The sequence below is a fragment of the Ranitomeya imitator genome, chromosome 3, assembly GCF_032444005.1.
Source record: "Ranitomeya imitator isolate aRanImi1 chromosome 3, aRanImi1.pri, whole genome shotgun sequence".
Classification (NCBI taxonomy): domain Eukaryota; kingdom Metazoa; phylum Chordata; class Amphibia; order Anura; family Dendrobatidae; genus Ranitomeya; species Ranitomeya imitator.
Window position 1 is genome coordinate 685,542,920 of NC_091284.1, and position 23,799 is coordinate 685,566,718.

At 46.1% G+C, this 23,799-nt stretch overlaps 1 protein-coding gene across 1 annotated transcript in view; it reads right to left on the reverse strand.

The window, feature by feature from the left end:
• The window catches only part of BAZ2A (bromodomain adjacent to zinc finger domain 2A), a 143,996-nt gene extending 123,272 nt beyond the window's left edge, over positions 1–20,724 (reverse strand). Inside the window, exons 1-2 of the mRNA XM_069758457.1 lie at positions 20,607–20,724; positions 19,901–19,970 (exon numbers count right to left, since the gene is read on the reverse strand). The gene's annotated coding sequence lies outside the window, so the exon portion shown is untranslated. The remainder of the gene's footprint in view (positions 1–19,900; positions 19,971–20,606) is intronic.
• Between the last annotated feature and the right edge of the window lie 3,075 nt (positions 20,725–23,799).

Below are 23,799 nucleotides of genomic sequence, written 5' to 3' on the forward strand. Positions count from 1 at the left end.
TGCAGGACTTGACTGCTGTAAAGCCGCCTGAGGGAAAACCTGGAGGGCGGATGCCTGATGGCTGGGTGGCCGCCGCCGAGGCTCGGCAGCTGGCACGTTACCTGGAAGCCCGTGCCCGAGTGAGTTCCCGGTTGGGCCACCCGACGGAGATCCGTCTGTCCCCTGTGTCCCCTCCTCTGCCCACTCCGGCTGCGTCAGGACTTTGCACCTGGCCAGGGAGTTGTGCCCCGCAGGAGCGGGACTTAAGAATCCTGCCGGTGACGGAGCACCAGCGACGTCTAGTGGCGGCTTGGAGGAAACAGCCACGACCTGTGGAAGTGATAGAACTCACCAGAGAGGAGAAGGTCCCGCCATCGCACTGGAGAGTGGTGGTCTTCTACAACCCCAGGCAGGAGAGGGGGGTTATCCAGGAGATCGGAGAACGCCTGCAGGTCCGTGTCGACCGGAGTGAAGTGGAGCCCCGCTATGGGACGAGGGAGGAGACCCGTGAACTGAGGCCAGGCGACGCGGTGACGTATACCCAGTGGCGGAGAGAGGCCGGCTGGGTGGCCAGAGGTGTCCAGTTATGCGCGGCCCTACAGGTGGAAGCTGGAGCTCCAGAGGAAGGGGTCCCTGTGGTGGACCACCAAGCGGGCCCGGCCCCGCGAGCAGCTGCGGATTCCACCCGTGCCCAACGGAAAGGTGTGGTCTGTGAGGTAAGACCACAACCTCCTCAGAAATAAACCTCGGAGACCCGATTTGTAAATAGTTAACTGTTTCCTGCTGCTACCTTCAACCCGTCCAAGGTTAACTCCTAGGGTCCCTTTGTTTACCCGGGATCCCTATTGTTTTTCCTGTTTTGCTACTGTTGCACAAGTTCATCATTGTTTAAAGACTGCCGAATCATGGACGGTGAATGATTCACAAACTGGCTTTGTAAATAGTTGCACCTTCTTAAAGGTGCTCCCTACTGGTTTTATAAGCCAAAGAAGACTTTGTGAAGACATGATGCAGAAGGACTTGCTTGCTGTGAACTTGCTTGCTGAGAGAGAGTCTGCACCAGAGACTTGGGTCCCTCTTAAAGGGAATGTTTGATGATAACTTTGATAAAGGTTGAAACGTTAATAATGTTGAAGAATTTAGATAGTTTAATAATGTTAATAAAGATTGAGGACAGGAAAGCTTGAAGTGAACCCGTAGGGGTTAAAGAGAGAGTCCTCCTGAGAACTGTAGAAAGATGGTTGGCACAATGGCAGTAGGCTCAGCCAAGGAGCTAGGCGGTCCTGCATTGGTGAAGTGAGAACGGAAAAGAAAGTTGAGTTGTTGTAGTACTTGATAGTAGGCCTTTAGTGGGTTCAGCGTATACGCCCTTAAAGGAAAAGTTAACCAAAGTTTGCACTTAGTAGAATACCCAGCTGGGTACTGAGAGTTATTTATAGTCAGAAATGTTATTTAAAAATATTTAATCTTGTTTTTGTTTGCAACGTTCAAGTGTCCTTACCTCCCATAAAGGGAAGCACCTTTTCTATTTATTTGTTCTTAGCATCCAAAAATTTTGTATGTCTTTCACTGCATTATATTGTTGTTCTTCTTCCCAGTCCAGGAGTACTGGATTTAACCGGGGGGGAGTGCAGCGCCCCAGAGACCTGGTCGTTGCAGTATGGCCCCAAGGCGAGTAGCGGTACGTCCGATGGCACTAAAGAGTTCTCCTGACCAGGTATCACCAGAACACATTACACTTCACACTCCGGCCACTAGGGGGAGAAAAAGGCTTTATTTATTGGGCCACTCCTCACACTGGTAAAACTAGGGGCTGGGGAGGAAGTTAGTCAGAAGCTGACTGGGTTGGAACCAGGCAACATCCCGTGGCAGGGTTGTTGCAGGGAGAAGACGCAGGGGGGTCCCTGGCAGGCGTGGGAACCTGGCAGGTGCCTAGCGAACAGAACAGAACGTGACGGAACCACGCCTGCACACCTTGCGGCGGTATCCTAAGAGAGAGACAAGAGGGGAAGAATATTGTGGAACAGTGTAAACGAGATCAGCACAAAGGAGAGCCAGTAAGAGTCGTGCCGAGAGAGGAAGGCAACATCTTACTGAGGCGCGTAGTCGGTGGCCGGATCACCGTAGGAGTAACTGACTTCAGGCCTTACTTCAAATTCCGCTGGACAGTTGATTATAGGTTGGCTGTCTACCTTTTACACCTACGAAGACATAGGGGGCAACATTGGGAGAGGGGCGTCTCTAGGGTCCCGGAAGACCTCCAAGCCTTCCCTTCAAACGGGTGGCGTCTTAGCCATAACATATCTGGGGGACGTTAGAAACTAGCAACATCTGGAACCAAAGAAAGAGAGAGAGAGAGAAAGCTGTAGAGAACGAACAAAGGAGAACAGCAGTTGTGAGGACTATTCCGAATGCTCAGCAGGGTAGGACTACAACACACAGGCGCTATTGGTAGGCAACGATTTCCATCTGCGAGGGAAACTCTGGATGTGCCCATCGGACCGGCCGGTCTCTGATAGCCTGGTTGAACATGCTCTGGACTGAGTGTATTGAAGCCTTCAGTAAAAAGGTAAAGAGACTGCAACCCTGTGTCCTCGTTATTGCCTGCACCTCACACCATCACCATCCACCTTACTGGGAAGCCCTGGGGACATACTTCACCTGTGGGAAGGTATACCATCCAGCTGCCATTTCATCACCCCAGCAGACCCCACAGCAGCGTCGTTCACCCTGACCGAACACCACAGGTGGCGTCACGAACCCCTGGCAGACTGTACTACCACTTTCATTGGACGCCCCTTAGCAGGGTCACGACCGGGTCCAGCCACCGTGACAACCACATAACTGAGCCGAAAGGACCGGTACCGAGTGACTAGTGGCCCTGTGTCTGGGGGCGCTCCAACTGTCACACACATACATTATACATATATATAGGCTTGGTGGAGTACAGTCACACACAGACATTATACATATATATAGGCTTGGTGGAGTATAATCACACACAGACATTATGCATATACATAGGCTCGGTGAAGTACAGTCACACACAGTGGCGGATTATAATGAGGTCAATCTGGGTGGTAGCCCAGGGCCCAGTGGTGTGGGGGGGCCCTGGGCTACCGCTCAGATTGACTGCCACCCTCAGGGCATTACTGTCCTGACTGGCGTATGGGCCCGGTGGGCAGAGGGGGCCCGCATCGGCCCCCGTCTCATCTTCTCACCGGGCCCCTACCGGCGCTGTGGCAGTTTAACGCTATAGTTAACAGCCGCCAGCCAATTGGAGACTGGCAGATGACGTCAGCCGCAGTGCGCACGTCGCCGGCGTCTGATGTTATTGTCAATCCGGGGGTCCGGGCCAGAATGCTGGACACTGGGGGCAGAGATGCTGGACACCCTGGGGGCAATATGGTGGACACACTGGGGGCAATATGCTGGACACACTGGGGGCAATATGCTGGACACACTGGGGGCAGGATACTGGACACACTGGGGGCAATATGCTGGACACACTGAGGGCAACATGCTGGACACTGGGGACAGGATGCTGGACACATTGGGGGCAGGATGCTGGACACACTGGGGGCAGGATGCTGGACACACTGGGGGCAGGATGCTGGACACACTGGGGGCAGGATGCTGGACACACTAGGGGCAGGATGCTGGGCACACTAGGGGCAGGATGCTGAACACACTAGGGGGGCAATATCCTGGACACACTGAGGGCAGGATGCTGGACACACTGGGGGCAATATGCTGGACACACTGGGGCAGAATGCTGGACACACTAGGGGCAATATGCTGAACACACTGGGGGCAATATGCTGGACACACTGGGGGCAATATGCTGGACACACTGGGGGCAGGATGCTGGACACACTAGGGGCAATATGCTGAACACACTGGGGGCAATATGCTGAACACACTGGGGGCAGGATGCTGGACACACTGGGGGCAATATGCTGGAGACACTGGGGGCAATATGCTGGACACACTGGGGGCAGGATGCTGGACACACTGGGGCAAGATGCTGGACACACTGGGGGCAGGATGCTGGACACACCGGGGGCAATATGCTGGACACACTGGGGGCAATATGCTGGAGACACTGGGGGCAATATGCTGGACACACTGGGGGCAGGATGCTGGACACACAGGTGGCAGGATGCTGGACACACTAGGGGCAATATGCTGGACACACTGGGGGCAATATGCTGGACACACTGGGGGGCAATATTCTGGACACACTGGGGGCAGGATGCTGGACACACTGGGGGCAATATGCTGGACACACTGGGGGCAATATGCTGGACACACTGGGGGCAATATGCTGGAGACACTGGGGGCAATATGCTGGACACACTGGGGGCAGGATGCTGGACACACTGGGGGCAGGATGCTGGACACACTAGGGGCAGGATGCTGGACACACTAGGGGAAGGATACTGGACACACTGGGGGCAATATGCTAAACACACTGGGAGGCAATATCCTGGACACACTGGGGGCAGGATGCTGGACACACTGGGGGCAATATGCTGGACACACTGGGGCAGATGTTGTGAATTCCGCTCTTGGGCTCCCTCCGGTGGTTGTAATTGGCACTTTTGTGAGTTCTGCTCTTGGGCTCCCTCCGGTGGTTTTAAGTGGTATGGCTGCTCCTTGGATTTAGCAGTCTGCAGCTGCTTCCACTGATTGTCTTTCTGCTCGGTTATTTTTACCTGGCTCTTCCCTTCAGCCAGTGCCACTTGTCAATGGTTCCTGGTTGGATTCACATCTCTCTTGGATTTCCCTGTTATGCTGACCAGTTCAAGCAAGGTTAAGTCCTTGCTTGCTCTTTTCTGTCCACAGTTTGTGGACTTATTCGTTCTGTGCTTTCTATGTTTTGTCCAGCTTGTTCAGTATGGATTAATTCAGTTAAGCTGGAAGCTCTGAGAAGCAGATTTACCATCCACACCTTTAGTCAGGTGTGGAGATTTTTGTAAACTCTGTGTGGATTTTTGTAGTTTTTAATACTGACCGCACAGTATTCTATCCTGTCCTATCTATATAGCTAGACTGGCCTCCTGTGCTACATCCTGGTTTAATTCTGTGTATGTCTTTTCCCTCTCCAATCACAGTCATTACTTGTGGGGGGGCTATCTATCCTTTGGGGATTTTCTCTGAGGCAAGATAGTTTTCCTGTTTCTATCTTTAGGAGTAGTTAGTTCTCAGGCTGTGACGAGGTGCCTAGGGAGTGACAGGAGCATCCCACGGCTACTTCTAGTGTTGTGTTGAGTACAGGTACCACCTCCTTCAGAGCTCGTCCCATGTTGCTCCTAAACTACCAGTTCGTAACAGAAAATGGGTCACAAGGGCCCGAAAAAACGACCTTAAAGTCCATGTGATACAAAATATGAAAAATCTTTATTAATGATAAAACATCATAGTGGGACAATCATGGAACAGGTAAGACAAAGGTGCAACCCGGTGTACGGGGACGCTGCACCGACTAAGATGTTACACAGGCATATGGAACCGGGACGGAGTCATAAAAATATCCAGACAGCTGACAATATTATAAATCTGAGCCTAATGTCATATGGCAATACATATAGGCGCCATCTATACACAGGGACACAGATCTGCAGTATAAATAGAGTATAGCTATCAGAGCCCTGTGTATAATAAACAAGTGGCGCTAGGACATAAGAGAAGACATAGGCACCAGATAATATGTTACCTCTAAGTAGAGCGCAGTGTACAGACTCCTCCCGGGGCCAAACGCCTACCCCAACGCACGTTTCGGCCAAACTCCTTCAGGGGGCCGAAACGCGCGTTGGGGTAGGCGTTTGGCCCCGGGAGGAGTCTGTACACTGCGCTCTACTTAGAGGTAACATATTATCTGGTGCCTATGTCTTCTCTTATGTCCTAGCGCCACTTGTTTATTATACACAGGGCTCTGATAGCTATACTCTATTTATACTGCGGATCTGTGTCCCTGTGTATAGATGGCGCCTATATGTATTGCCATATGACATTAGGCTCAGATTTATAATATTGTCAGCTGTTTGGATATTTTTATGACTCCGTCCCGGTTCCATACGCCTGTGTAACATCTTAGTCGGTGCAGCGTCCCCGTACACCGGGTTGCACCTTTGTCTTACCTGTTCCATGATTGTCCCACTATGATGTTTTATCATTAATAAAGATTTTTCATATTTTGTATCACATGGACTTTAAGGTCGTTTTTTCGGGCCCTTGTGACCCATTTTCAGTTATATTTTGCTAGCGACTAGTCTGTTTATTTAGTCCTTTCTTTTTGGTCAGCAATAGATAATTTCGATTATGCTGTATTTTGTTGTGCTTCAGTTCATAACAGGCAGAATGCTGGAGACACTGGGGGCAATATGCTGGACACACTGGGGGCTGGATGCTGGACACACTGGGGGCAATATGCTGAACACACTGGGGGCAATATGCTGAACACACTGGGAGCAATATGCTGGAGACACTGGGGGCAATATGCTGGAGACACTGGGGGCAATATGCTGGAGACACTGGGGGCAATATGCTGGAGACACTGGGGGCAATATGCTGGACACATTGGGGGCAGAGATGCTGGACACATTGGGGGCAGAGATGCTGGACACATTGGGGGCAGAGTTGCTGGACACATTGGGGGCAGAGATGCTGGGCACATGGGGGGCAGAGATGCTGGACACATTGGGGGCAGAGATGCTGGACATTGGGGGCAGAGATGCTGGACACTAGGGGCAGAGATGCTGGACACACTGGGGGCAAGACTGGAGACAGATGGGGCAGGATTGGAGACATGGGCAGAATGTAGATACGGGGCATAATTGGAGACACGGGGCAGAATTATAGACATGGAGCAGGATTGGAGACAGATCGTGCAGGATCATGGGGCAGGATGGATACGATGGAGACTGATGGGGCAGGATGGGGAGATCATATGGGGCAGGATGGATACTTTTGAGGGCAAGATGGGAGAACATATGGCTGGAGCAAGGAATGAGATATACGGGGCTAGGATGGGGGATATTATTATTACCATAGGGGCTAATTAAGGGATATTATTACTGCAGTGATGTATTTATTTATTTTTTTTGAGGACACTGTTTTAACGGGGGGCGGTCCTGTTACTGTGTAGAGTGACACTATGTTGCCTCTTTTTCTTCATGTCGTGTAATGTAGAAGTTGAGAAAAATTAAGTAATGTGTTCTGCAAGCGGAGCTTGAGATAACTGTGTTATTTCCCGCAGAGACAAGTCCTGGCTGGATGAAGTTACATAGTTACATAGTTATTAAGGTTGAAGGAAGACTATATGTCCATCTAGTTCAACCCATAGCCTAACCTAACATGCCCTAACAAGTGATGACGGTCTGTGCTGGATGAAAGATGAAGGACTTCACCTAGAGACGTCACTGGTGAGTCAGTGTTACCTATACACTGACACTATACACTATACTATATACAGAGGTCCTGTGTATAATGTCACCGGTGATCATTGTATTACCTCTACACAGACACTGCATACTAAGTATAGATCTCCTGTGTATAATGGCACTTATGGTGATAGTATTGTGGGTTTTTTTTGTTGTTTTTTTGTTCATCCTAACTGAAGGGTAAATTGACTAGATCAATGGATGTTTGACAGGTTATAGTTTCACACAGCAACAATGTTTCTGGAATAATCTGGTTAAGGTATATGATGACCCCGTCGCATGACCCCGTCGCATGACCGGGGGGCCCACAGTGTCTCAACAGCCCGGGGCCCTGGCTACTCTTAATCCACCCCTGGTCACACATAGACATTATACAGTATATATAACCTGGGTGGAGTATAGTCACACACAGACATTATACATACCGTATATACTCGAGTATAAGCCGAGATTTTCAGCCCACTTTTTTTGGCTGAAAGTCCCCCTCTCGGCTTATACTCAAGTCATACCCAGGGGTCGGCAGGGAAGGGGGAGCGGGGGCTGTCTAATTATACTCACCTACTCCTGGCGCGGTCCCTGCTTCTTCCAGCGCTGCAGCTTCTTCCTGTAGTGAACGGTCACATGGTACCGCTCATTACAGTAATGAATATGCGGCTTACCTCCCATAGAGGTGGAGCCGCATATTCATTACTGTAATGAGCGGTAACGGTGACCGCTCACTACAGGAAGAAAATGCGGCGCCGGGGAACAGACGTGCAGCGATGGCGCCAGGAGCAGGTAAGTATGACGGGGCAGTGCGCGATACTCACCTGCTCCTCATTCCACCGTCGGCGCCGCTGTGTCTTCCGCAGTGACGCTCAGGTCAGAGGGTGCGGTGACACGATTAGTGTGCGCCGCCCTCTTCCTGAACGTCGGCGCAGGAAGACACAGAGGATGGGAAGACACAGCGGCGGTCAGCGGTGGAACGGGAAAGGTGAGTATAGCAAGTGCCGGGGCCTGAGAGGTGAGTATGTAATTTTTTTATTGTTTTAATCGCAGCAGCAGCATATGGGGCAAATATCTGTATGGGCATCTTATGTGGCCATGTGCAGCATTATATGGGGGCAAATATCTGTATGGGGTGTTATGATCAGGTGGCCTTGGAGCAGCATGAAATGACCTTCGCTGGAGCAGTGGTAACTTTACTGACCGCAAACCCTGATCCTATCACCGCAACTAGAAGTAGCCGTGGGGTGTGCCTAACCAGACCTAGACACCTCGACACAGCCTAAGGACTAAATATCCCTAAAGATGGAAATAGGAAAACTCTCTTGCCTCAGAGTAGATCCCCAAAGGATAGGTAGCCCCCCACAAATAATGACTGTGAGTAGGAGAGGAAAAGACACACGCAGACAGAAAACAGGGATAAGCAAAGGAGGCCACTTCTACCTAGATAGGAAAGAATAGTACAGGATACTATGCGGTCAGCATAAAACACTACAAAATATCCACAGCAGAAAAATACAAAAACTCCACCACCTAACTAAGGATGTGGGGAGTATATCTGCGACTCCAGCGAATCCAACTAGACTGAGAAAACATCAGGCACAGTCTAGCAGGAACAAAATAGAAACAAGATCAGCACAGAAAATAAACACACAGCCGTGTGTCTAAAAAAATTAAGCAAACACTTATCTTTGCTGAAATGGCAGCAAGCAGGAGAGGCCAGGCAGAGGACCACCACTTCCAAAGGAACATTGACTACTGGCAAGGACTAATGAGTCCTGCACAGCTAAATACCCCAGTCAGAATTGCAATTAGCCGAAACACCTGTCCAAGACTGCTGCTCAGGAATAACTGCATTACCATCAACAACCACCGGAGGGAGCCCAAGAGCAGAATTCACAACAGTACCACCCCCTTGAGGAGGAGTCACCGAACCCTCACCAGAGCCCCCAGGCCGGTCAGGATGAGCAAGATGAAAGGCACGAACCAAATCAGCGGCATGGACATCAGAGGCCGAAACCCAAGAATTATCCTCCTGGCCATAACCCTTCCATTTGACAAGGTACTGAAGCTTCCACCTCGAAAAACGAGAATCCAAAATCTTCTCAACCACATATTCCAACTCCCCATCGACCAACACAGGGGCCGGAGGATCAACAGAGGGAACAACGGGCTCCACATATTTCCGCAACAAAGGTCTATGGAAGACATTATGGATAGCAAAAGAGGCCGGAAGCGCCAGACGAAAAGACACCGGATTAATAATCTCAGAAATCCTATAAGGACCAATAAACCGAGGCTTAAACTTAGGAGAAGAAACCTTCATAGGAACATGACGGAAAGATAAACAAACCAGATCCCCAACCCGAAGCCGGGAACCAACACAGCAACGTCGGTTAGCAAAACGTTGAGCCTCCTCCTGAGACAACATCAAATTGTCCACCACCTGAGCCCAAATCTGCTGCAACCTGTCAACCACAGAATCCACACCAGGAAAGTCAGAAGGCTCAACCTGCCCAGAAGAAAATGAGGATGAAAACCAAAATTACAAAAAAAGGCGAAACAAAAGTAGCCGAACTAGCCCGATTATTAAGGGCAAACTCGGCCAATGGCAAAAAAGCCACCAAATCATCCTGATCAGCAGATACAAAGCATCTCAAATAAGTCTCCAAAGTCTGATTAGTACGCTCGGTCTGGCCATTTGTCTGAGGATGAAATGCAGAAGAAAAAGACAATTCAATGCCCAGCCTAGCACAAAAGGCCCGCCAAAACCTAGAAACAAACTGGGAACCTCTGTCGGACACAATATTCTCAGGAATACCATGCAAACGGACCACATGCTGAAAAAACAACTGAACCAAATCAGAAGAAGAAGGCAATTTAGGCAAAGGCACCAAATGAACCATCTTAGAGAATCGGTCACAAACAACCCAGATAACCGATATCCTCTGGGAAACAGGAAGATCGGAAATAAAATCCATAGAAATATGCGTCCAGGGCCTCTCAGGGACCGGCAATGGCAAAAGCAACCCACTAGCACGGGAGCAACAAGGCTTGGCCTGCGCACAAGTCCCACATGACTGCACAAAAGACCGCACATCACGTGATAAAGAAGGCCACCAAAATGACCTACCAACCAAGTCTCTGGTACCAAAAATGCCAGGATGACCAGCCAACACAGAACAGTGAACCTCAGAAATCACTCTACTAGTCCATCTGTCAGGAACAAACAACTTCCCCACAGGACAACGATCAGGTTTGTCAGCCTGAAATTTCTCAAGAACCCATCGTAAATCAGGAGAAACGGCAGAAAGGACCACCCCTTCCTTCAAAATACCGACTGGTTCCAAGACCTCAGGAGAATCAGGCAAAAAACTCCTAGAGAGGGCATCAGCCTTAATATTCTTAGAACCCGGAAGGTACGAGACCACGAAATCAAAACGAGAAAAAAACAAGGACCATCGAGCCTGTCTAGGATTCAACCGTTTGGCAGACTCAAGGTAAATCAGATTCTTATGATCGGTCAAGACCACAATACGGTGCTTAGCTCCCTCAAGCCAATGTCGCCACTCCTCAAACGCCCACTTCATAGCCAACAACTCCCGATTGCCGACATCATAATTGCGTTCAGCAGGCGAAAACTTACAGGAAAAGAAGGCACATGGTTTCAGTAAGGAACCAACAGGATCCCTCTGAGACAAAACAGCCCCTGCCCCAATCTCAGAAGTGTCAACCTCAACCTGAAATGGAAGAGAAACATCCGGTTGACGCAACACAGGAGCAGAAGTAAAGCGATGTTTAAGTTCCTGAAAGGCAGAGACAGCCGCAGGGGACCAATTCGCCACATCAGTGCCCTTCTTCGTCAAATCAGTCAAGGGTTTAACCATGCTGGAAAAATTAGCAATGAAACGGCGATAAAAATTAGCAAAACCCAAAAATTTCTGAAGGCTCTTCACGGATGTGGGCTGAATCCAATCATGAATGGCCTGATCCTTAACCGGATCCATCTCTATAGACGAGGGAGAAAAAATAAAGCCCAAAAAGGAAACCTTCTGCACCCCAAAAAGACACTTAGACCCTTTCACAAACAAGGCATTGTCACAAAGAATCTGAAATACCATCCTGACCTGCTGCACATGAGACTCCCAATCATCGGAAAAAATCAAAATATCGTCCAAATATACAATCAGGAATTTATCAAGATAATCCCGGAATATATCATGCATGAAAGACTGAAAAACAGATGGAGCAGAGAGTCCGAATGGCATCACAAGGTATTCAAAATGGCCCTCGGCGTGTTAAACGCAGTTTTCCATCCATCACCCTGCTTAATACGAACAAGATTATAAGCCCCCCGAAGGTCAATCTTAGTAAACCAACTAGCTCCCTTAATCCTAGCAAACAAATCGGAAAGCAAAGGTAAAGGATATTGAAACTTGACCGTGATCTTATTCAAGAGGCGATAATCAATACAGGGTCTTAAGGAACCATCTTGTTTAGCAACAAAAAAGAACCCCGCTCCCAACGGTGAAGAAGATGGCCGAATATGCCCTTTCTCCAAAGACTCCTTAATGTAGCTCCGCATGGCGGTATGTTTAGGTACAGACAGGTTGAAAAGTCGGCCCTTAGGAAACTTACAGCCTGGAATCAAGTCAATAGCACAATCGCAGTCCCTGTGTGGTGGAAGGAAATTGGATTTGGGCTCATCGAATACATCCTGAAAATCAGACAAAAACCCCGGAATTTCAGAAGAGGTAGAAGTGGCGATAGACATCAGAGGAACATCATTATGAACCCCCTGACAACCCCAACTAGTCACAGACATGGACTTCCAATCCAAAACAGGATTATGTACCTGCAACCATGGAAAACCCAGCACGATAGCATCATGCAAATTATGCAACACCAGAAATCGACAATCTTCCTGATGGGCTGGCGCCATGCGCATGGTCACCTGTGTCCAAAACTGGGGCTTATTTTTAGCCAAGGGTGTAGCATCAATGCCCCTTAAAGGAATAGGGTTCTGCAAAGGCTGCAAGGGGAAACCACAACGCCTGGCAAAGTCAAAGTCCATTAAGTTCAAGGCAGCGCCTGAATCCACAAACGCCATGACAGAAAATGATGACAATGAACAGATCAAGGACACAGATGACAGAAATTTAGGTTGTATAGTACTGATGGTAAATGAACTGGCGATCCTCTTGGTCCGCTTAGGGCAGACAGAAATGACATGGGAAGCGTCGCCACAATAATAACACAACCTATTGAGACGTCTGAAACCTTGTCGTTCTGTTTTAGACAGAATCCTATCACACTGCATAGGCTCAGGAATTTGCTCTGAGGATAACACCATAGCGCGCACAGTTCTGCGCTCCCGCAAGCGCCGATCAATCTGAATGGCCAGAGACATAGAATCACTCAGACACTCAGATTGGAGGGTGTGGGAAACCCCACCATAACATCTTTAACGGATTCAGAAAGACCCTTTCTGAAAATTGCCGCCAAAGCATCATTATTCCATTTAGTCAATACAGACCATTTTCTGAATTTCTGACAATATAATTCTGCCGCCTCTTGACCCTGATACAGGGCCAACAAGGTCTTCTCAGCTTGATCCACCGAATTAGGTTCATCATACAGTAATCCTAACGCCTGAAAGAAGGAGTCTACATTAAGCAAAGCAGGATCCCCAGATTCCAGGGAAAATGCCCAATCGTGTGGATCACCACGCAGCAGGGAAATGATGATCTTAACTTGTTGAATGGAATCACCGGAGGATCGAGGTTTCAATGCAAAAAACAGTTTACAGTTGTTTTTAAAACTCAAAAATTTGGACCTGTCACCAAAAAGCAAATCAGGAATAGGTATCTTCGGTTCTAAAACAGGAGTCTGAACAATGTAATCAGAAATATCCTGTACTCTAGCAGCCAGCTGGTATATACGAGAAGCTAATTCCTGAACATTAATGCTAGCACAAGGCTCTTCAGCCACCCAGAGATAAAGAGGAAGGAGAAGACAAAACAGACTGGAGAAAAAAAAAATGTCTCAAGAACTTTCCTCCCTTCTTCTGAGATGCAATTAACTCATTGTTGGCCAGTAGTACTGTTATGATCAGGTGGCCTTGGAGCAGCATGAAATGACCTTCGCTGGAGCAGTGGTAACTTTACTGACCGCAAACTCTGATCCTATCACTGCAACTAGAAGTAGCCGTGGGGTGTGCCTAACCAGACCTAGACACCTCGACACAGCCTAAGGACTAAATATCCCTAAAGATGGAAATAGGAAAACTCTCTTGCCTCAGGGCAGATCCCCAAAGGATAGGTAGCCCCCCACAAATAATGACTGTGAGTAGGAGAGGAAAAGACACACGCAGACAGAAAACAGGGATAAGCAAAGGAGGCCACTTCTACCTAGATAGGAAAGAATAGTACAGGATACTATGCGGTCAGCATAAAACACTACAAAATATCCACAGCAGAAAAATACAAAAACTCCACCACCTAACTAAGGATGTGGAGAGTATATCTGCGACTCCAGCGAATCCAACTAGACTGAGAAAAACATCAGGCACAGTCTAGCAGGAACAAAATAGAAACAAGATCAGCACAGAAAATAAACACACAGCCGTGTGTCTAAAAAAATGAAGCAAACACTTATCTTTGCTGAAATGGCAGCAAGCAGGAGAGGCCAGGCAGAGGACCAACACTTCCAAAGGAACATTGACTACTGGCAAGGATTAATGAGTCCTGCACAGCTAAATACCCCAGTCAGAATTGCAATTAGCCGAAACACCTGTCCAAGACTGCTGCTCAGGAATAACTGCATTACCATCAACACCCACCGGAGGGAGCCCAAGAGTAGAATTCACAACAGTGGGGCATCTGTATGTGGCCATGTGCAGCATTATATGGGGCAGTTATCTGTATGGAGCATCTTATGGGGCCATGTGCAGCATTAGATCGGGCAAAAATCTGTATGGAGCATTTTATGGGGCCATGTGCAGCATTATATGGGGCAATTATCTGTATGGAGTATCTTATGGGGCCATAATCCATATTTGTGGAGCATTATATGGGGCAAATATCTGTATGGGGCATCTTATGTGGCCATGTGCAGCATTATATGGGGCAGTTATCTATATGGAGCATCTTATGGGGCCATGTGCAGCATTACATCGGGCAAATATCTGTATGGAGCATCTTATGGGGCCATGTGCAGCATGATATGGGGGAAAATATCTGTATGGGGCATCTTATGGGGCCATAATCAACATTTGTGCAGCATTATATAGGGCATATTTTAATATGGAGCATCTTATGGGGCCCATCATAAACTGTATGGAGCATTATATGGGGCTCCTGATTCAATATGGATATTCAAAAACACTTAAACTACTGATGTCTCAATTAATTTTACTTTTATTAGTATCTATTTTTATTTTTGAAATTTACCAGTAGCTGCTGCATTTTCCACCCTAGGCTTATACTCGAGTCATTAAGTTTTCCCAGTTTTTTGTGGCAAAATTAGGGGGGTCGGCTTATACTCGGGTCAGCTTATACTCGAGTATATACGGTATATATAACCTCGGTGGAATATAATCACACATAGACATTATACAGTATATATAACCTGGGTGGAGTATAGTTACACACAGACATTATACATATATATAGGCTCGGTGGAGTATAATCACACACAGACATACATATATATAGCCTCGGTGGAGTGCAGTCACACACAGACATTATACATATATATAACGTTGGTGGCGTATAATCACACACAGACATTATACTGTACATATATATAGGCTCGGTGGAGTATAGTCACACACAGGTATTATAAATATAAATAGGCTCGGTGGAGTATAGTCACACACAGACATACATATATATAGCCTCGGTGGAGTGCAGTCCCACACAGACATTATACATATATATAGGCTCGGTGGAGTATAGTCACATACAGACATTATACATATATATGGGCTTGGTGGAGTATAGTCACACACAGACATACATATATATAGGCTTGGTGGAGTACAGTCACACAGGCATTATACATATATATATAGGCTCGGTGGAGTATAGTCACACACAGACATTATACATATATATAGCCTCGGTGGAGTACAGTCACATGCAGACATTATACATATATATAGCCTCGGTGGAATACAGTCACACACAGGCATTATACATATATATAGGCTCGGTGGAGTATGGTCACACACAGACATTATACATATATATAGGCTCGGTGGAGTATAGTCACACACAGACATACATATATATAGGCTCGGTGGAGTACAGTCACACACAGGCATTATACATACAGTGGGGCAAAAAAGTATTTAGTCAGTCAGCAATAGTGCAAGTTCCACCACTTAAAAAGATGAGAGGCGTCTGTAATTTACATCATAGGTAGACCTCAACTATGGGAGACAAACTGAGAAAAAAAAATCCAGAAAATCACATTGTCTGTTTTTTTAACATTTTATTTGCATATTATGGTGGAAAATAAGTATTTGGTCAGAAACAAAATTTCATCTCAATACTTTGTAATATATCCTTTGTTGGCAATGACAGAGGTCAAACATTTTCTGTAAGTCTTCACAAGGTTGCCACACACTGTTGTTGGTATGTTGGCCCATTCCTCCATGCAGATCTCCTCTAGAGCAGTGAGGTTTTTGGCTTTTCGCTTGGCAACACGGACTTTCAACTCCCTCCAAAGGTTTTCTATAGGGTTGAGATCTGGAGACTGGCTAGGCCACTCCAGGACCTTGAAATGCTTCTTACGAAGCCACTCCTTCGTTGCCCTGGCGGTGTGCTTTGGATCATTGTCATGTTGAAAGACCCAGCCACGTTTCATCTTCAATGCCCTTGCTGATGGAAGGAGGTTTGCACTCAAAATCTCACGATACATGGCCCCATTCATTCTTTCATGTACCCGGATCAGTCGTCCTGGCCCCTTTGCAGAGAAACAGCCCCAAAGCATGATGTTTCCACCACCATGCTTTACAGTAGGTATGGTGTTTGATGGATGCAACTCAGTATTCTTTTTCCTCCAAACACGACAAGTTGTGTTTCTACGAAACAGTTCCAGTTTGGTTTCATCAGACCATAGGACATTCTCCCAAAACTCCTCTGGATCATCCAAATGCTCTCTAGCAAACTTCAGACGGGCCCGGACATGTACTGGCTTAAGCAGTGGGACAAGTCTGGCACTGCAGGATCTGAGTCCATGGTGGCGTAGTGTGTTACTTATGGTAGGCCTTGTTACATTAGTCCCAGCTCTCTGCAGTTCATTCACTAGGTCCCCCCGCGTGGTTCTGGGATTTTTGCTCACCGTTCTTGTGATCATTCTGACCCCACGGGGTTGGATTTTGCGTGGAGCCCCAGATCGAGGGAGATTATCAGTGGTCTTGTATGTCTTCCATTTTCTAATTATTGCTCCCACTGTTGATTTCTTCACTCCAAGCTGGTTGGCTATTGCAGATTCAGTCTTCCCAGCCTGGTGCAGGGCTACAATTTTGTTTCTGGTGTCCTTTGACAGCTCTTTGGTCTTCACCATAGTGGAGTTTGGAGTCAGACTGTTTGAGGGTGTGCACAGGTGTCTTTTTATACTGATAACAAGTTTAAACAGGTGCCATTACTACAGGTAATGAGTGGAGGAAAGAGGAGACTCTTAAAGAAGAAGTTACAGGTCTGTGAGAGCCAGAAATCTTGATTGTTTGTTTCTGACCAAATACTTATTTTCCACCATAATATGCAAAAAAAAATGATAAAAAAACAGACAATGTGATTTTCTGGATTTTTTTTTCTCAGTTTGTCTCCCATAGTTGAGGTCTACCTATGATGTAAATTACAGATGCCTCTCATCTTTTTAAGTGGTGGAACTTGCACTATTGCTGACTGACTAAATACTTTTTTGCCCCACTGTATATATAGGCTCGGTGGAGTACAGTCACACACAGGCATTATACATATATATAGGCTCGGTGGAGTACAGTCACACACAGGCATTATACATATATATAGGCTCGGTGGAGTATAGTCACACACAGACATACATATATATAGGCTTGGTGGAGTACATTCACACACAGGCATTATACATATATATATATAGGCTCGGTGGAGTACAGTCACATGCAGACATTATACATATATATAGGCTTGGTGGAGTACATTCACACACAGGCATTATACATATATATATATAGGCTCGGTGGAGTACAGTCACACACAGACATTATACATATATATAGCCTCGGTGGAGTACAGTCACACACAGGCATTATACATATATATAGCCTCGGTGGAGTATAGTCACACACAGGCATTATACATATATATAGGCTCGGTGGAGTATAGTCACACACAGACATACATATATATAGGCTCGGTGGAGTACAGTCACACACAGGCATTATACATATATATAGGCTCGGTGGAGTATAGTCACACACAGACATACATATATATAGGCTCGGTGGAGTACAGTCACACACAAACATTATACATATATATAGCCTCGGTGGAGTACAGTCACACACAGACATTATACATATATATAGCCTCGGTGGAGTACAGTCACACACAGGCATTATACATATATATAGGCTCGGTGGAGTACAGTCACACACAGGCATTATACATATATATAGGCTCGGTGGAGTATAGTCACACACAGACATTATACATATATATAGGCTCGGTGGAGTATAGTCACACACAGACATACATATATATAGGCTCGGTGGAGTACAGTCACACACAGGCATTATACATATATATAGGCTCGGTGGAGTATAGTCACACACAGACATACATATATATAGGCTCGGTGGAGTACAGTCACACACAGGCATTATCTACTATATACAGTAATTGTCTAAGGGTCACTTCCGTCTGTCCTTCTGTCTTTCTGTCTGTCATGGATATTCATTGGCCGCGACCTCTGTCTGTCATGGAAATCCAAGTCGCTGATTGGTCTCGCCAGCTGCCTGTCATGGCTGCTGCGACCAATCAGCGATGGCCACAGTCCCATACTATATGGGCTGTGTTAGATACAGCGTGGCTGCTATATACTACCTGGCCAGTGTTAGATACTATGTCGGCTGTGTTTTATACTGCGTGGGCTGTGCTATATATTACGTGGCCAGTGTTATATACTGCGTGGGCTGCGTTATATACTACGAGGCTGTGTTCTATACTGCGTGCTATATACTACGTGGTCACTGTTATATACTATGTGGGCTGTGCTATATATTATGTGGGCTGTGGTATATATTACGTGGCCAGTGTTACATACTACGTGGGCTGTGTTATATACTGCGTGGCTGCTATATACTGTGTGGGCTGTGTTATATACTACGTGGGCTGTGCTATTTACTGCGTGGCCTATATTAACGCATTGGGTATTCTACAATATGTATGTATGTATATAGCAGCCACATGGTATATACCACAGGCCACGTAGTACTCCTATATACTACGTGGCCTGTGCTATATACTATGTGGCTGCTATATACATATACATATTCTAGAATACTCGAGGCGTTAGAATCGGGCCACCATCTAGTCTACTATATAATTGTCTAAGGGTCACTTCCGTCTTTCTGTCTGTCCTTCTGTCACGGATATTCATATACATATATATAGGCTCGGTGGAGTCCAGTCACACACAGATATTATACATATATATAACCTTGGTGGCGTATAATCACACAGACATTATACATATATATAATCTTGGTGGCGTATAATCACACACAAGCATTATACATATATATAGGCTCGGTGGAGTATAGTCACACACAGACATTATGCATATACATAGGCTCGGTGGAGTACAGTCACACACAGGCATTATACATATATATATAGGCTCGGTGGAGTATAGTCACACACAGACATTATACATATATATATAGGCTCGGTGGAGTACAGTCACATACAAACATTATACATATATATAGGCTTGGTGGAGTACAGTCACACACAGACATTATACATATATATAATCATACAGATATATGTCTTGTGTACACTGACATACCATCTAACATGCAGACACACTGATCCCTCCCATCCGGCCCTTATTTTTGGTCACGATTCGAATCAGTCTGTGCTCCTTCCTAGTCCCCTCGCTCCCCCCTTACCAAGCGCACAAGCTCAGGCAAAAACTAGAATTGGCTGAACCTGTTTTCATTCACAAGCTGCCAGTGTTGTGTTATTTTATTTTTAAACCGACATCATAAGCCGCACACAGACAGCTCTCTGGATAGTGGGCTCGGCCCATCCTACAGCCCTGGGGCTCCTGCACCCTTTACAATCCTTGATTAACGCAGGAAGCTGACGATCTCACATCTTTATTCCACAGCACAATGATACAGATTGTTAAATTGTGGTTTCCTGTAGAGAAATAAGAAATTAAAAGAAACCCTGTGCTGTTTGGCTAGTCCTACATGTAGGACTGTCACTCACCCCATCTGTGGCCGCCACCTGATCAGGTATCCGAACTCCACCTTCCCACAGTTTTAGGACGTCCAGAACCCTGTAATAAATACTATACGCCACCAAACACTCTCTTATGGTAAATTCACAGAAATGGTGCAAACATTTCTTTAGAAAAAAAAAAATCCATAGAAGAATCCAGTAGCAAGCAAATGAATGAGATTTTGATGAATCCCGTCCACATGCTTCTGAAATGATCCCCGACCTATGAAGACTTACCCTTACAGTGGTGGTGTGCCTATTGATAAAGATGGATGTCATAAGTGTTCATTTTTTCGCCATTTTTTGGAGTGTCCCGCTGTTATATGATTTCCCATATCAGCCTCCAATTTACTAATATCCCAGCACCTTAACGGTTAACTCAACGGGAGAACTGACGGTGGGGGGACGTTTCTTGAACTTCTATCGTATGGGAGACCAGGTGGTTTTCTGGTAAGGTAACTCTGACCCACACCGCCCAATCTACACTGGCACAGTGAGACCCTCCTGGGCCAGATAAGCGGCCAATATTGCTGCATCACATAGGTAAGATGTGAGATCTGGCTCCAGGCTGTAAACTGAGGCCTTCACCAGCTGCTCAGCAGAAGCAGGAAATGGGGCCAGAGCTTACTGCAAAGTCTAGAATGAGAGGGAAGAGGAGTGAGGAGATCAGAGAGGTGTGGGGTGGGTCACTCACCTGGATGTCCTGCCTTGGTGCTCAGGAGTAGTGAGGAGTTAAAGAGGGGGAGTATCTTGGGCTCTCCCTCCACCCTCTCTCGGAGTCTTTCTGCTGGAAGCAGGTGGCTGATATTGCTGCGCTGCTGATGTCACTGTATTCACGGCCCATCATTTCCATCCAGCAGCTAGATTAACATGAATTATTTAAAGAAGCAGGATCCGTTTTCATCATCAAGAAGCTGGAGGATGCAACGTTATATTAAAAAAATAACATACGATTAATAGTCCAGCTGGAGATGTGTAATGGCAATACGGTCACAATAAAGGATCCCTAAACTGGAAAGCTTATAGAAATTAAGCCGTACTACACACTCTAATCATTTTTTACACTCGAAAAAATCTACACGAATTTCAAGTGTTGTTTTTATGTAAATTTTTTTTGTTTTGTTGTTTGGTTTATTTTTTCCAGGGGGAAAAAAAAAACATTTCTAATAGCGCTTTTAATATTAAAACATTTTGTACATGCATTTTTTTAAGCTTTTAAAATCCTAGAGAGAAACAGAAGAACAGCATCTTGTTGCTGGTCCCAAGATGGATAAGGATCATTTGCCGTACACCTCAATACTAGTGGTGAGCGAATATACTCGTTACTCGAGATTTCTCCAGCACGCTCGGGGGTCCTCTAAGTATTTTTTAGTGCTCGGAGTTTTAGTTTTTATCGCCGCAGCTGAATGATTTACATCTGATAGCCAGCATAATTATATGTGGGGGTTGCCTGGTTGCTAGAGAACCCCCACATGTACTTATGCTGGCTAAGAGATGTAAATCATTCAGCTGCGGCAATAAAAATTAAACTCCGAGCTCTAAAAAATACTCGGAGGACCCCCGAGCGTGCTCGAGAAATCTCGAGAAACAAGTATATTCACTCATCACTAATCGATACGCAACGGCCTCAAATTCTAAAGTCCGACAACGTTTACTCAGTGCCACAGGTTTACATTTTAAATAAGGTTTATTTTATAAGAGTGTCCCAGTATGGCCGCTGCGCCAGCTCTCTCGAAACGGCAAGCAGGTACATGCCGCTTTCCCTCCACCAGCCAGTCTGTGCAGAACAAGGTCTACACAAGAAAAATTCGACAAGATGAGCTGCTGTTTGCTCCTGAGAAGTCAGGAGAGAACTTTTGGGGTCAACTACCTTGGATTAAAATTAAGGATGCTAAAGTTGGGCTCTCCACTGTCTTACTATGTTGGCATTTTTGTGAAACCACCTTGAGAAGCAGTTATGTCTCTCCATAGAAGAATAACCTGTTACAAGCAGCTGTCTCCTCTTCTAGTAAATTAACCCTTTAGAAGCAAATATGTCCTCTTTTTGCAGATTAACCCTATAAAAGCAGCTATGCCCTCCTCTTGCTAAGTAATTCTTATAGAGAAGCTCTTTAAATCAGGTTCTTATGTTAAAAGTTTTTTTTTTTTTACAAAAATTCTTCTTCCATATCATAATTTGTATTAAAAAATAAAAAAAGAAATGTTGCAGTTTTCACACTGGCCAATTGGGATTTTTAGACTTTGTCTCCCTGTTCTTTAAGAAAATAATGCATGCGTATAACAATAATGAAAAGACTACGACCCTATTTGCATTTTTTGTATTAAGGCACCTAATGATTTAATGAGCCTGTACAAAGGTCATTGTATAGGGAGGGGGAGCAGGGTCAGCTATGGCATTACCTAACTGGTGGATTCTGTGTTATCAGTTGTGTAAAGAGGTGTTGCCTGTCTTTGCAATCCTGCCTTTAATGATAAGTAGCCTGCTGAAAACTCTTCCTGCAAGGACAGGAAGTGTGAGTCGGAAAAAGTCTCAGTGGCCAGTGTGAAAATTGTAAGATTACTCATCTGTATTTTAATAAAGATTGCAAGATATTAAAATAAAAGCATCCCCGTACATTAAAAAAAATACAGGTAACACAAAAAAGGTAATTTTCTAATGATAGCTTTCCTTTAATAGTGATTATATCCTCAGTTATCTGGGCTGCATAATGCACAGGGATTTTTTTTTTATTTCAACCTGTAATAACAGCATTTTGTATTAAGTAAAGTGTTCACTACTGGCAAGATATGAGGAAAATGTTCACTTAAATATGTTTTGCTGATTGGCTAATTAATTTCACGTTTGTATTTTGCTTTTATAACCAGTGACTCGAAGAAACAGGCCAATATAATATAATCTGAGAACAATGCTTGCCATTTGTGGCTAGTGGCTCTCACTGTGGTTCACTGGAACCCCAAAGATTTAGAAATGGCTTTATAACCTTTTCCAGACTGATATCTCAGTTACTTTGTTTCACATTAGTTCCACAATTTCCTTGGATCGCAGCATGGTGTCTAGCTTTAGAGGATCTTTTGGTCTGCTTCACTTTGTCAGGCAGGTACTATTTCCCGTATTTTTCAGTCTAAAAGACGCACCGGACCATAAGATGCAACCCAAATTTTGGTGTGGAAAATAGGGAAAAAAAGATTTTTATAAGATGGGGGTCTGTCTTATTGTCTGAATTTAAGGTATCTTACCTGGGGGCTGGTGGCGGCGGTGTGGGGTCACAAGAAGCATGGTCCTCTCCACAGGAAGCCGGCGGGAGCAGAAGTGGGGCAATGCTGCGGGCCCTTGGTAAAAGGAGGGAGTATCCCAGCGGTGCGATGCTACGGGTTCGGTGTCGGCGGTGAGTCGAGTACAGTACACCATTGGTTTCCTGGCTGCCATTTTCCTGAAGCCGTGGGCCACTGGAGGCAGCGCATGTGCAGATTGAGATCTCGGCTTAGCTGAGATCTCAATCTGCGCATGCGTGGCCTCTGGCGGCCATTTCCCTGAAGCCCAAAGCCTCAGGAAAATGGCCACTGGAGGCAGTGCGTGCGCAGATTGAGATCTCGGCTGGGTCAAGATCCCAATCTGTGCAGACGCCGCCTCCAGTGGAGGATGGGCTCTATATACCAGGAAGGAGCCCAAAATGAGGAACATTGCTACATAATAGGGACGCGGTGAAACTCATATGTCCTTATAGTATTTAGAACACTACAGCGGCCCATACATCTGACCAACACGCGGGGGCACAGGCCCAAATTTTGCATCGGGGCCCATCGGACTCCAGTGACACCACTGCACAGGACATTTCTTCTGTGCAATATCCACAGGGAATCAGCAGTGCTGATGGGAAGTTCTGTGG